Source organism: Mesitornis unicolor, unplaced genomic scaffold, assembly GCF_000695765.1.
Source record: "Mesitornis unicolor isolate BGI_N332 unplaced genomic scaffold, ASM69576v1 scaffold1794, whole genome shotgun sequence".
Lineage (NCBI taxonomy): Eukaryota > Metazoa > Chordata > Aves > Mesitornithiformes > Mesitornithidae > Mesitornis > Mesitornis unicolor.
Window position 1 is genome coordinate 4,264 of NW_010180572.1, and position 14,512 is coordinate 18,775.

The following is a 14,512-nucleotide window of genomic DNA, read 5'->3' on the forward strand; positions in this document are numbered from 1 at the left end:
ATTGATACACACCATATGCATCAACAACTCTTGCTTTCCTTCTAATGTCTCCTGTGGCAAAAAAAAACCCTCTCAAAAATGCAAAACCCTTTGAAAAGTAGAATCTTCTGTGAATCAAATGCTTTTTCTAGACCAGGAAATCTCACGATAGGTCAAGAAAAGAAAAGTTTGTGAAGCTTTGCTAGTGATCTTCAACTATTACAGCCTGAAGTCTTGGATATTACACCATTTAGAGTTGTAAGTTTTAAATCAGATTTATAAGTGCTTCAGTCTTCATTCTTCCATGACATTTTGCACAGAATCTCCTTCAGGAACCAGCAGGGCTCATGTCTTGCCTTGTCAACAGTTGCAGTTGTACTCAGTGGTGCCAAATTTTGAAAATTCATTGATGCTGTCCGATAGTCTGAGCCAGGTGAGTGATTGCCAGATCTCCACATGGGCTGCCAGGGTGGAATATTAAACTATCCTGAGCATTTTTTTGTCCAGTCTTGTCAGAATGTATTTTTGTATGAAGCTTCCCAATTCTCAGGCTGTGTATTTAAATACATTTCTCCAGTGAAGTGCTTTGCATGACCTGATAAACAAACAGTCATAGGGAACTCTTTAGATTCAGAGAGAACAGCATGAATTCTAACTTTCTGGAGAACCTCAGCAAAACCCTAGTGTTCATTACCAGTATTTGTGAATATGCAAGCAAGGAATGCAGAGGTCTTACTTCATATCAGATGCTAACTGTTCATCTTCAGGGGTCACAATAATCTATCCAAGTGTGAGATAGTTCAAATGTTCAGCCTTTTTATTACTTTTCAAGAATTTATCTCTTGATAGCTGCTGGATATAGAGGATGTGACCAGTGTAACGGGATGCTCTGCCTCAGTGGGGAAAAAGACTCAACACTTACCCCACTCTGAGTGCTCTCTGCTGAAAGAACATTACCAGCTATGCTAGAAGGTCACACTGGGCCTTGGTGCTGGAAAACACTCTGGTCCAGCTGGACTCAGGCAGAGAGAAAAATAGAAGGCTGATAAAAGGAGACAGTGCTCTTAGAAGACAAAAACATTTTGCTAAGCTAGAAGGATCACTGAGCAAAGGGGTTTGGCTTGGCAACAGATGACTGACATTTAATCACTTTATTCTATAAAAGCCCAGTCCTGTTCTCAATTGGGCAGGATTCTAAAAAAGTTACCCTATGAGATGTGTTTGATCATTCCTCCCCCTCGAGTGGGGACATCCCTTGAATGGTTACTCCTCAGAGTCTGAGAGAAAGGGAACTACACAAAATCATCAGTTAGGGTAAGTAACATCAATCTCTATTTAATAATTAAGCTAGCTTTAAAATATTTAGTTATTGTTCTAGATCTAGTAAATGCAAATTAGTAAGTAGTTGCTATAGCACATTTTGTAGTGTATATTCTGATTTATGTCCTTTAGCCCAATCACATTATTATGATTTGTAATAAAATTTTGCTTTGTACATACAGTCTAGTCTGCCATCCTTAACCCATATGGGACAACCAGCCAAATTAAGTATTTTAAACTAACTTAAAGGCAAACTTATTTGTTTTCTTATTTCCTGTTTGAATTCGGAGAACATTCCCCAAGAAGTCAGAAATTATGTTTTAGGTGTAAAACTATCCATTTCTAGCAATACAAAATCAATTTTCTGAATATTAACTGAGGAAAAAGATGTGGAAGGTGATTTGGTTTCATTCTGATGCTTGAGATGAAATTAATATAAGTAGATGATAGACCACTTCCTTTCTGGTGGAATTTTACTTAATAATAACATTGATAATTCTTGCAATGTGGATTTCCGACATTGGGCATCATTTTAATGAAATGTTCATAATCCTTGTAGGCACCTTCTCCAAACCAGTGCTCCAGGGACTTGTTTCAACCTTCCACTTATTCCAAATACTTACAGCATTGTCCTGATCCAGGGGACAGCACATCATCCCTGACGAAGGGTTAAAATGGTTTGCCAGTTCAGACACAAATCTATTTTATCAATATTTATGGGTGATTGAGTCTGATGAAGAAATGTTTTATTTACTGTCTTTCTCTGATTCTTGGAGCTATCCTCTGGATAAATGATAGGAAATTAGAAATGGCTGGTGTATATGACCTTACAACACATTAACGCCAAGACTCCAGGAGATGTCACAGCAGGCTCACTGATTATTTGCCATTAAGCATAAGAAAAAAGATGGATGATTTGTTGCTTCTAATGCGCTTCTTTGTGTGGATTCAAAGGAGACCACAGAACCTGGTTCTAGACTGTGTAACTGTAGTAAAAGTTACAGCATTTTTTGGAAAGGTTGCAATGCAATGGCAAGGTAAATATAAAGTGCAGGAATTATCATTATCATGTTTATACAGCTTGGATTCTGTACCTACACAATTCTCCAGAGGCTGCATAAGAAGTGTGTGGTAGAATCACTAATTAAAACAGATTTTCTGAGTCCTGTACAAAAGCCTTATTCACAAGACCATTCTTTCTTTCATATTTTCTCTACTTACAACAGTTGATGGCTTGTAAGTACTGAAGGAGCATGCAATTTACAAGTCATGATTTTCCTGACTGACTCTGATTTGCAAAAGGTCAGCCAAAAAATAAATAAGTAAAGCATGTGATGACAGAAATAATCACTGGAGACAAAGAACTCTGGCACTGAACAAAAAATCCTACCAGTAAATCATCCCATTAATACAAATACATATGATGTGCTTTGATAAAGTCTATGTTTAGGCATAAGCTTATTCCAAAATACCAAATCATTCAAGCAATTTATTAATTTAGATAAAAGAAGGAAGCCAACTAGATGTAAAATTAAATGTGAGGGATTTTGTATCTTTAAACAGTAAATTCTCAGATTGGGAAAATCCTTCGTGAAATAAACAGATAAAGTACGGTTCCCCCTGCATCCAGTAAAGGATGGAGATTCCTCTTGACCCTCCTTTTATCATTAATATAACTATAGAAACATTTTTTATTATCTTTCCTAGATTTAGCCAATTTAAGTTCTAGCTGGGTTTTAGCCCTTTTAATTTTCACCCTGCATGACCTCGTTTCATTCTTGACATGATTCCTTCTGAATTGCCTGCCCCTTCTTCCAAAGCTCAGAGACTTTCCTTTTTTTTTTTCTGAGATCCAGCTAAAGCTCTCTGTTCAGTCAGCCTGGTTTTCTTCCCTGCCAGCTCATCTTTTGGCACATGAGGATGGCCTGCTCTTGCGCCTCTAGAATTTTCTTCTTGTAGAGTGTCCAGCCTTCTTGGGCTTCTTTGCTCCTTTGTCTCTCCCAAGGGACTCTGTCAAACAGGCTCCTAAACAGTCCAAAGTCTGCCCTCTGGAAGTCCAAGGTGGCAGTTCTGCTGATCCCGCTACTTCTCCAAGAATTGAGAATTCTATAATTTCACGATCGCTGTGCCTCAGGCGTCCTCCAACCATCACATCATTCACCCATACACAGGAATGAAGAGTCTGTGATATTTTCTGCAACAGGACACTCAATCTCATAATCATTCACAAGGCAGCAGAGAGAAAAGTCATTTATGGCTTTATAGAATGGTGGGTAACTAATGAGAGGTTACTTTGTGTATCACAGTGCTGATGACCTCCTCTTTGTCATGTGTTTGGCTAATACTGATTGCTATCTCTGAAAGAAGTCAGTGTGATGAGATTTCAACACATGGGGTCTCTCAGTCTCAGAGACAGGTACAGACAGAAACCACAGGCTTCTTCTGATCAGCTGATTATGGGGAATACTAGCAAGATATATGGCACCTTTCCAGGAAATTAGGAATATATAATGCATAGCTTTGCACAAATTAGTCAGTAACAGCCTAAGACAGAGAGATCTGTTTGTGTGGTGGTGTTTCTGATGCCTTTTCTTTCTGTCATCTGTATTGTTGTGTCATGTGTTTTTCTCCTTGTGCTCCATCTGTGCCTTTCTAACACTTCAGAAGCAATTCAGCTAACTTTTCAGCACTTGAATGCTGCTTAATCAAATGAAGACCTATGTGCTCTTCCTTGCTGCCCTGAGGCCTGACTGTCTGGGATCAATTCACTTAAAAAGAAATCCATAATCACTTGGGTGAAAGCTAAACAGATGAACAGACTCAAATAGCTTATTTTGAGAGGAATCAAGTCCAAAATGCTGGCATTTCACAGCTCAGCTGCTGTTCCCAAATTCTGATACTATGGTGACTTGCTGGGGGTCTTGGTGAGGATCCCTTCTTTTCGTCCTGCTCCTTTTGTACCCTGCAAATGAAGGCGCAAGCACAATTGCATCCACTGGCTGCTCCCCACTGTCACCATACAATGATAATTTTTCCACAGACTTAAAAGTGAGTAGTCAACCAAATCCACAGGCATCCAGAGAGTGAGAGAACAAGTCGCAGAGATAATGAGGCTTTCTGTCTCCAGGAAATCAATGGTTAAATCTATTTTTTGCATGCTTATCATGCAAAAGGGCCAGATGACAAACCTTGTACCAGCAGCAGGTTACTCAAACAGATACCAAGTCAGGTCTCTACCACATAATGAAGATAACTTTGATGCCACTGAAATTGTACTTCATTCTTTATGTAAGCATACAATTGTAAAGGGACCAGTCTGCAGCAGTTCATCACAAATGGACAAAACATGTTGTTTCTTTAGGACAAGGTTGTTCATAAAGCTTATAAATAACTTTTGATAAGTCTGAGCTGTGCCTATAGGATTCTGTGTCTTAAAACTGTGCTGCTTCATTTTAACTGCCATCTAAGGGCAAAGTTAAAGGTTAACATTTGGGCGTAGGGCACAACAAACTTTGATTTTATTTGCTCAGTGTGGAAAGCACATTTAAGGGTCTGCTACACCTTTCATTTTCTTACCTCTTCCCCATTTTTTCCCTAAAATGCTTTTCCAATGTAGACATCCAAAGACAATAAATATATTTATATGATTTAATATATTTATATGATTTAACATTATTCTCAAAATATATATCATAAAAAATGAAATCATGAAATCATAGAATCAAAGAATGATTTTGGTTGGAAAAGACTTTTAAGATCATTGAATCCGACCACTGATCCAGTACTACTAAGCCCACCACTAGACCATGCCCCTAAGCATGATGCCTACTCATCTTTTAAACACCTCCAGGGATAGTGACTCAACCATCTCCCTGGGCAGCTCGTTCCAGTGTATGACAATCCTTTCAGTAAAGAAATTCTTCCTAATATCCAACCTAAACCTCCTCAGTGCAACTTCAGACCATTACTCCTTGTCCTATCACTAGCTACCAGGGAGAAGAGATCAACCCCCACCTCTCTACAACCTCCTTTCAGGTAGGTATAGAGGGTGATAAGGTGTCCCCTCAGTCTCCTTTTCTCCAGACTAAACAACCCCAGTTCCCTCAGCTGCTTCTTATAAGACTTGTGCTTTGAACCCTTCACCAGCTTTGTTGCCCTTCTCTGGACGTTATCCAGCATCTCAGTGTCCTTCTTGTAGTAAGGGGCCCAAAACTGAACACACTATTCGAGGTGCGGCCTCACCAGTGCTGAGTACAGAGGAAGGATCACTTCTTTGGTTGGCCACACTATTCACTTTCATAATTATTTTATTACATGCTCAATCTTGATGTAATAACAACTCATTCTAAAATCAAACTGTCATATAGCTTCAGGTTTTAGAGATTGTGTGATGGTAGATCTTAAGGCATGCCTACACCCCTTCACTTTCCAAAACAAACAAAAAAGCACTCTGATTTCTACTTACTCTCTTGCCTTGGCTTGAGATACTGTTTTACATAAAGCAATTACTTTGTAAGTGAAATTAGAAAGTAAAATAAAGTTAATTGCAAACAAAAATAATAAATAAAAGCAAACAAAACAAACAAAAATAATACTATCTTATTTTATTCTTATTATGACACATGCTCCGGTTCCTTAGTCATCTCTGTGGCCCTTTGCTGCACATGCTATAGCATGTCTGTGCCCTTGCACTGGGGACCCCCAAACCAGGCACAGCAGACTAGACATGTCTCACCAGTGCTGAGCAGAGGGGAACAATCACTTCCCTTGACCTTTTGGAAACACTTTTCCCAGTGCAGCCCAGAATGATGGTGACCCTCTTTGTGACAAGGGCGTATTTCTGGCTCATGTTCAACTTGTCCGTCAGGACCCCCAGGTCCTTTTCTACAAAGCTGCTTGCCAGCCACTTGGCCTTCATCTTATTCTGGTGCATGGGGTTGTTCCTTTCAGTGTTCAGGACTTTGTATTTCTATTTTAAGCTTCATAAGGTTATTCCTCCCATGTGCAGGACCTGGCATTCCCCTTTGCTAAACATCATGACATTACTGCTGGCTCCATGCTCCAGCCTGTCAGGGTCCCTCTCAAAAGCAACACATTCATATTATTTATTAACTTCTAACCTCCCTGGCCCACTTCTGCACGGTCTGCCAACTTGCGAAGAGTGCACTGCCTCATTGCCAAGTTCATTACTGATGTTAAGCAGGTTTGGACTCTGTATTGGTTCCTGGGGCACACCACTACTGACTGACCTCCAGGCGGACTTTGTGCTGCTGGTCACAACTGTCTGAGCCCAGCAGTTCAGCTTATTTTCAGTAACTGTCTACTCATCCACCCTATATTTCACCAGTTTATCTAAGAGGGATGTTATAGGAGGCAACGTTGAAAGCCTTTCCAAACACAACATCCACTGCTCTCTCCCATCTGCCAAGCCAGTCGTCTCATTGTGGAATGCTGTCAGATTGTTCTGTCGTGATTTCCCCTCCATAAATCTATACTGACTACTGCAGACATCTTCAGAGAGCCATTACAGTCCTTCTGATTTTGGTAACAACCCATATCTCTGCCTATAACTGCAGTCACAGATTCTCTGCCTCTTTCTGGTGTGGTGTTTCCCTATAAACTTTTTCAGATAATATGATACAACAATCTGCAAAGAAATATGTTGTGAAAGGAAGATATGGGAATAAACTGGAATTTTACAGGAAAGTTTACAGTGGCTTTAAAGAAACCTGCTTTTAGTTAACCCAGAACATTTACTTCTACATATACTACCTAAGGAAGAGCTTACCCAAGAAATCACATTGTTCTAATATCAGAAACAAGTTCGCAAATGTTGATAACAGGCTGTTACACAGTTAGTTCCATCATGCTTCTTTCTAGTGTTACCACAATAAAAAATCCCTTCTGTTTCAAAAACTGCTTTGTATTGATTTAATGTGCTTAGTATTTCTGGCTTTGCAGTGGAGTTAAAGGGGCAATTTCTGAACCACCATCCATGTCTCTGTTAATGTTTTTCTGGTTTAGCAAGGGCTGATAACAATTGATTATTCTCCAACAATTATTATTCTTATAAGTAAAGAAAATGTATTATTATACAGCAGAAACACCAACACATACTAAGAACAGAATACTACAAAATGTGAAGTAATATGGGCAGAAAAGAGACGGAATTCAGGAGATAAAATAGGCATAAAGAAAAGATTAATCGATACTTTCAAGACCAGCTCTTTACAGAGCTCCAATCACTGTGGAGATGTTTAAATTTTTAAACTATATAAGTTAAATCATATAGAATGAGTTCTTTAGTCATGAATCTGATTATTGGGAAGACAGGCAAGAAATCACAAGAGGTAAGTAGTAAAGACACATTCAAATACAAAAGACTCTTATAAATAAATTTACCTCATCACTTCTACTAACCAAATAACACACCTAAAAGCATACTTTTTATGTTCAAAAATGTCTCCTTTGTCAAAGGCTTAGAATTATGTTCTGCCTAAAATCACACCTATACCTTATCCAGTTTAGTATACTCAAGGTTCATTCTGCATCCCATCTTGCACAACTTTTACAGTGTTTATTCCATGCCTGAGAAGAGGCAGAACACCACAAACTACAGGAAAACAGCCTCTCTCACCTTTTCTATTGATTTTACAGATGATGTAGAGTAGATCAGCCCATGGAAGCTCTGATCAGGGCTTTATTTCGACAGTGATTGCTGCATGCCTGCAAAACCTTGAAAAAAAAATCCATTCAGCAGAGCAGACAAAATGCCAACAGGCTTAAAAAAATTCTAATGGAAGTGAAACTGTACTCCGTGTCATTTTGGTTCCGAAGGAAACCTGGAAACCTTGTGTTAGAGCAGCCTGTGGGTGACCTGCTGAGGAGCGAAGAGGCAGGCATTCAAACCAGCCAGAAACAAGGCAGAAAGATATTTAATATTCTTTGAAAGTTTCATCAGTGTTGACCTATTGCCACAGGATGTTTCACCTTCAGTGCATCAGCACTCTGTGGTAGAAATGTACCTGTGTTGAAAATTTCCACTAATCCTAAAGCCAGCAGCTGTGACTGCCCTCAGGTCTGCTCTTTTTTCCCTGATGCTTGCTGATTTCTAAAGGGTTTAGAACAGATCCTGAACAATTTGGTAGAAGACCACCAGCAAACCTGTGAAACTTTCTAAAACAAAACCAGAATTTATTAAAAAGAGACCATCTTCCACTCTATTAGTTCTCTCTGCATACTTGTAATAGCTTTAGAATTTGAAATGAAAATCTAAACTTTGAAAAGTCATACTAATATATGTATAGAAACATATCCTTCTCTACCCTTAGCAGTTTTTGAGACTCAGCTGGACAGTGCCAGAACTGACCTGAGGTAGTGCTGGTGGTAGGAGTGCTCTGAACAGGTGACTGGACTACAGACTTTCAGAGAAGGTGGTCTTCAAGCCAAGAATTCCCAATGCTGTCTTACTTTCAATGTAGAAAAAAACAATGTTGGAAAGGGAATAACTGGTTTAAACACTTTTGAGTGGTTCTAGACAAACATCTTGTGAGATAACATCTGAACACTAAAGCAAAAGCCTCACTAAAATTAGTGAACTATTTTACTGTAGCTACAAATGTAAAAGAATTACATGAAAATATAATATAAAATCAAACCAATTTCACAGTTCATACAGAGTACCATTCAGAATTATGACATGTATTTCCTTTAGAAACCAATAGAGCCTATGATTTTCCAGCTGATACCTACTTTTAACAGAAATGTAATGTAAAATTTACACTTACACATTTAAATTTGAGAATATTTATTCAAAGATAAATTTGCCGCAGGTACAAAGAAATCAGTCAGTCTTTGGATTTTATTATTTATCCGCTTTAAAAGCTTCCACAGTGTGTCGCTTGACTGAGAGGAAAATGGTCTGTACAGGCCAGATAAAGTAACATGCAACAAGGTAAGAGATCATTATCTCAATCATTTTAAATTGAATCCTGCTAGCACTTGGCATGCAAGCTGAAAAAAACAAAGACCCGACTGCCAGTATTTGTTAATCATTTGAATTCACTAAATCCTTTCTGTGTTGGAAGAAATACAGAACAAAATTAAAGTGCACATTTAAATATACAAATTTTTCACAAAAAATTTTTCACGAAAGAGTGAACTTAAAAAGAATATGTAGTGTGATGCAGCACTACACTGCAAAACACTTTGAACAATAGTTCTGTATTTCCATGTTACTCAGAATGGAAATGGACTCAAAGTGTAAAAGAATAAAAAAGACTAGATAAGAAAAACAGGTCCTGTAGCTGTCTGAAAGAGCAGTGCTATGCATGGTGCTTCCTACTTCATCACTTTGGGAGTTAGACTCCTGAAACTAAGAGTTATGTTATTCAGCCTTACCATATCCCCCACAGCAGTGATTACAACTGGTACGAAATCTGCTCAATAGTAAATGTTCTCTATGTCTGCATTATCTTTTAGCCATATTCACTGCCTTTATCAGTAAGTATTGCTATCTGCTAATGTCTTTTTTTCCTTTCCCAGCTGCAGGATGGAGTTTGCTTATTTTCTTGCTTACCTTGAATACATGAATGTGCCCAGGTATACAGATAACTGTATCTGTACACACCCTATCCAATGCAGCCATGGAGGTTAACAGTGGAGCAGAGATCCACCTGCAGCCTATGGGAAAGCCCAGCCCAGAGCAGGTGGACATGCCCGAAGGAGGCTGTGATGCCATGGAAAGCAGACGCTGGACCAGGTTTGCTGGCAGGACCTGTGACCACATGAGGGACCTACACTGGAGCAGTTCATGAAGAACTGCAGCCTGTGGGAGGGACTCCACACTGGAGCAGGGAGTGTAAGCAAGAGTGTAAGGAGTCCTCTTCCTGAGGAGGAAGGAGAGTCAGAGACAATGCATGTACTGACCACAACCCCTATTCCCAATCCTCCTGGGTTGCTTGGAGGGAGGAGTTAGAGGAAAAATCAGGAGTAAAGTTGAGCCTGGGAAGAAGGGAGGGGTGGGGGAAGCTGTTTTTCGATTGGTTTTAATTTTCTCATTACCCTACTCTGATTTGATTGGCAATAAATGAAATTAATTTTCCCCCAAGTTGAGTCTGTGATTCTGTGAGTCTGTTTTGGCTGTGATGGTAATACCTGAGTGATTTCTCTGTCCTTATCTCAACTCACAAGCTTTCCATTATATTTTCTCTCTCCTGTCCAGCTGAAGAGGGGGAGTGATGGAGCAAGCTTTGGTGGCTGCTACCTGTAACATTTTGAATACCTGCAAAGCAAATTGTTAGCAAAAAAGAGACAGGTTTCTGTGAAGTTTGGGAAATTTCATGTCACTGGGCATTTTTAGGGTTTCTGCCCATGGAGTCTCAGTGGTGAAGGTTGTTCTGCTGCTCAGGGATGTTCTGCTGGCAGAGACTGAAGGCACCTGCCACGGGTAGGAGAACCTGGGGTTGGCAAACCAGTTGTTGATGCCTTCAGCTCAAGAGCATGCACAATTTTCCAATTACAGACAAAATTGAACAGACAAAATGAAATGCTGTGACAGAGCAATCTCCCATGGAGTAGCAGTGACAGAGTGGTTATCTGTGGTTGCACTTCACACAGACACTGAACATCTGTCAGATTTGTCAATTCTGTAAACCTGATAACACAGAATATAGTAAACCTAACCAATGTTATTGTACAGGCCGCTGACAAGCACTGACAGCAGCAAGTTCACACTTGAGATTGGTACAGAACAGCAGGTTTATAACAACATTTTGATCCAGAAAAATGGCTGGTAAATTCTTAGTAAACAGATGAGAGGGAATTCCCAAGATCTATATCACAAGCATAAATATAATATTCTAATTGCAGTAATCACCTAAAATCTGGCTTTGAAGATGTCTTAGTGTCTGATATACTGTCAGAAGCCACAGCTGCAAAATCTTTCCTTCTCAGATATTTTATTATTCACTTTATTCAGTTCTAGTGCTTCTCTGCAGTATGTAAAACTTGTGAAAATCAAAGAGATATCACTAACTGAAAGCACACAGTTCCTATCAATCCCTTGCTATGAGTCTGGTAGTGCAAAATTGGGAGATGTAGTTTTGGACGAGTTATCATATCATGGTTAGTCTGGAAATGGAAGAGGCAGCAGGTTGTATGCACTCAGGGAACCAGATTTGTTACAGCTGTTTGTGTCCAAAGATATCCTGAAGAGTTGTTTTGGGAAATGAGGCTGATTCAGGTGCCATGTAACACACAGTTGCTGACATCTTTTACAAAAAAGAGAACAAGAGTTCTCCTTTACTTCCAGAAGCCAGGTTGTTATTATGAAGGAGACAGTCTTCAAACAGTTGTTCTGAGTAGAAGAAAACTCCTAGAAGAAATGAGAGCTTAAAGCTTTCTAGCTGAATCCTTGACCTCACAGCAGAAACCAGAATCAGGAGGGGCTTTTCCTTTAGCAGTTGCATTTGTTCACTGCTTCTCTGAGTGAAAGAAAACTGCAGGAGATGCCACTATCCATTACGTACTTGGCTTTTCACTAGAATAGCATGACCAAATGTCCAAAAGACCCTTTTTCACATTACAACTGCTAAAATGACAGCAGCCATTTCAAAGATGCCTGAAGCTTCTAGGGTTTTCATGGAGTACTTGAGAGAACACTCAAGGAGATCGACAGGGGTTTTCTAAAGCTTGAAGCTTCGTGTCAGATAGCAAAAAAAGACTGCTTTCAGAATAGCTCTGCAGCATAAGAGGTGAATGGGTTAATCCCCCATTCAGTTGTAGCTTTTATATTTTAATGGATAGGAAATGTTATTAATTTATTGGGTTTTGCACACAACATTTTTAAATGATCAACTTGAGTTTTATGTTGCTAAAATAACACCTGTGTGCAAAGTATTTCTCTTTATTTCATCAATAGATCAAAACACTTATTTACCCAGTGCTGGCTCAAACACAGTCTGAAAAACATAACAAGAAAATAAGCATGGGGAAAATATTGTTTGCTAATACATTTTAAAAAAGTAAAGAAATCCCAAATAAATAAATACACAGTTGATGGATGTCTTTAGATTATTAGGTGTCAAGACTCAAATTTTGAATTTTAGCTAATTTTGGTATATTTTAAAAGTGTGCGATCATTTCTTTACCAATACATACACACAAATACTTAGCCGTTTCTACCCTCACAAAACCCAAAATTAGTTTTTTCCAAATATTTAGTATGTTTGTTTCCTATCTCAAATGTGAATGAAAGCAGCTTTAAAGCTTTACCACAGCAACTGCGCTTAATACCTACAACTCTAGATTTTTGTAAATAGTTGAGAACACCTAACTTCACTTACTCTGTACCACAGAGATTTGATTTTTGCACGTATATATTTATGTGGCTGTACCTAATGGGCTCCTACTATTTAGGAACCAGAGCAAGAACTTCATGAATTTCTAATGTTAAAGGTCAAGTTAAGATGTGAAGTAAAAATTATACCATCCTTCAGCCCAAGACAAAAGAAGAATTCCCATTATCAGGAAACCTGTTTAGTTCATCACTTTTTCTCTCAAAAGAAGAAAAAAGATGAGGTCAAATGAAATACAGAATGTCAAATATTTCACTGTCAGTATTTTCCAGTTTCCCCACTGAAATGGTTCAAATTCTCACCCTCAAGGGCAATAATAAAATCTACAGTTTTTGGGCTTTTGAAGATAAAGGAGAGATTGCCCCAAGCTAGACTCTGAGGACACTTTACTTCAAACACAAGATTAACATTCAGATTGTCTTGTCTTTGTTACCTGTGATCTGGAGAGCAGGCCCTGGGTGATGACCAGCCTTGCCTCCAGCACTGCCTCTTGCAATGGCAGCATCCCAGAGCTGCTTGCCTTCACGCAAATATAAGCAGAAGCTCAGAAAGGTATTAGTTATTTATTCCATTTCATACCTCACTTTTTTCCCCTTAGATTTTTGTTTCCCAAAAATTGAAACAAAAAGATTGAAAAATCAGGCAAGTTGGATTTCTCATTTAAAGAAAACTACATTATACTACCTTAACAGTTTATTAGATGGGTTTTACATAAAGTGCTACGCATCCTTACTGACTGGATTCAAAAAACCAAAGCAACACAACCACACGCACAAAATCCCTTTTATTGTCTCTCACACACATTAAAAAAAGCAATAAATGTAGATAAATAGACTTAAGGCTGAATGTTCAATTGCTTCTATGCAGTGGGTACACATGTTTTATTTATACTAACAACTGGTATCCTGCCTGGTTGTTTTGCCTCAGTGCAATCCTGCAAATGTATATCAAACATGATGCAGATAGTCTGTGGCTATCTAATGGCACTCAGGAGGTATTCTAAAACTGCATCAAAGCTGATTTGTTCTGGTATTCTGAAATTCCCTATATATGGTATGCCGGGAAGAAAAAATATTTGGCTTAGCTAGGAGCACGTTTACACTCTTCGGCAAACTGTTTTCCTCATAATGAAAGAAAAATCTCTACTAATTCCATCTCATTAATAACCTGATAGGGATCCAAAGTCACCTCCATCATGCTGTATTTTAATTACATTATATTTCATTACAAACTACTACTAGAAGCAGATTTATTTACACATCCCAATTCGTACGTCATCACAGGAGACAGACTTACACATGCACACACTTATATGCACACATATTATGATAAAACAATTCTTCTAATACCCAGCTTCAGGTGAACTCCAAACTGAGCGCTTTTTCAGAGAGTGATCAAGGGATCACTTGCTACCCGAGAAACTCAAGTACCTTCTGGCAGACAGAGCTCCTAAAAGCTCTTTGGCTTTGTCCTTTTCTTTCTTACTGTAATATGCCATGCTAGTCCGCCAAGACTGAGAGGTTGGCTTCCATTCTGCTGCATACCTCAACACACACAGTGAAAGGTAGTGTCCCTACTTCAGGTGGCTGCCCTGATATTTAGGCTTAAAGATGAATTTTCACTCTGCAACTCACACTGTATTCAGAGGATACAGGTCAGAGCTACAGGTCAGGTCGTTATCCAGTCCAAACTTGAAATAAATCAAGGATGAAGACTGTACAGCCCCTCTAGGCAACCTGATCCAATGCATGACACTCCCGCTTTGTTGCTTGTTCTCTCTGAAAAACAAATCTAACACATATTTAAATGCTAGAGCAAAGCAATGAGAAAGAGAGGGTGAGAAGGGACAGAGCATA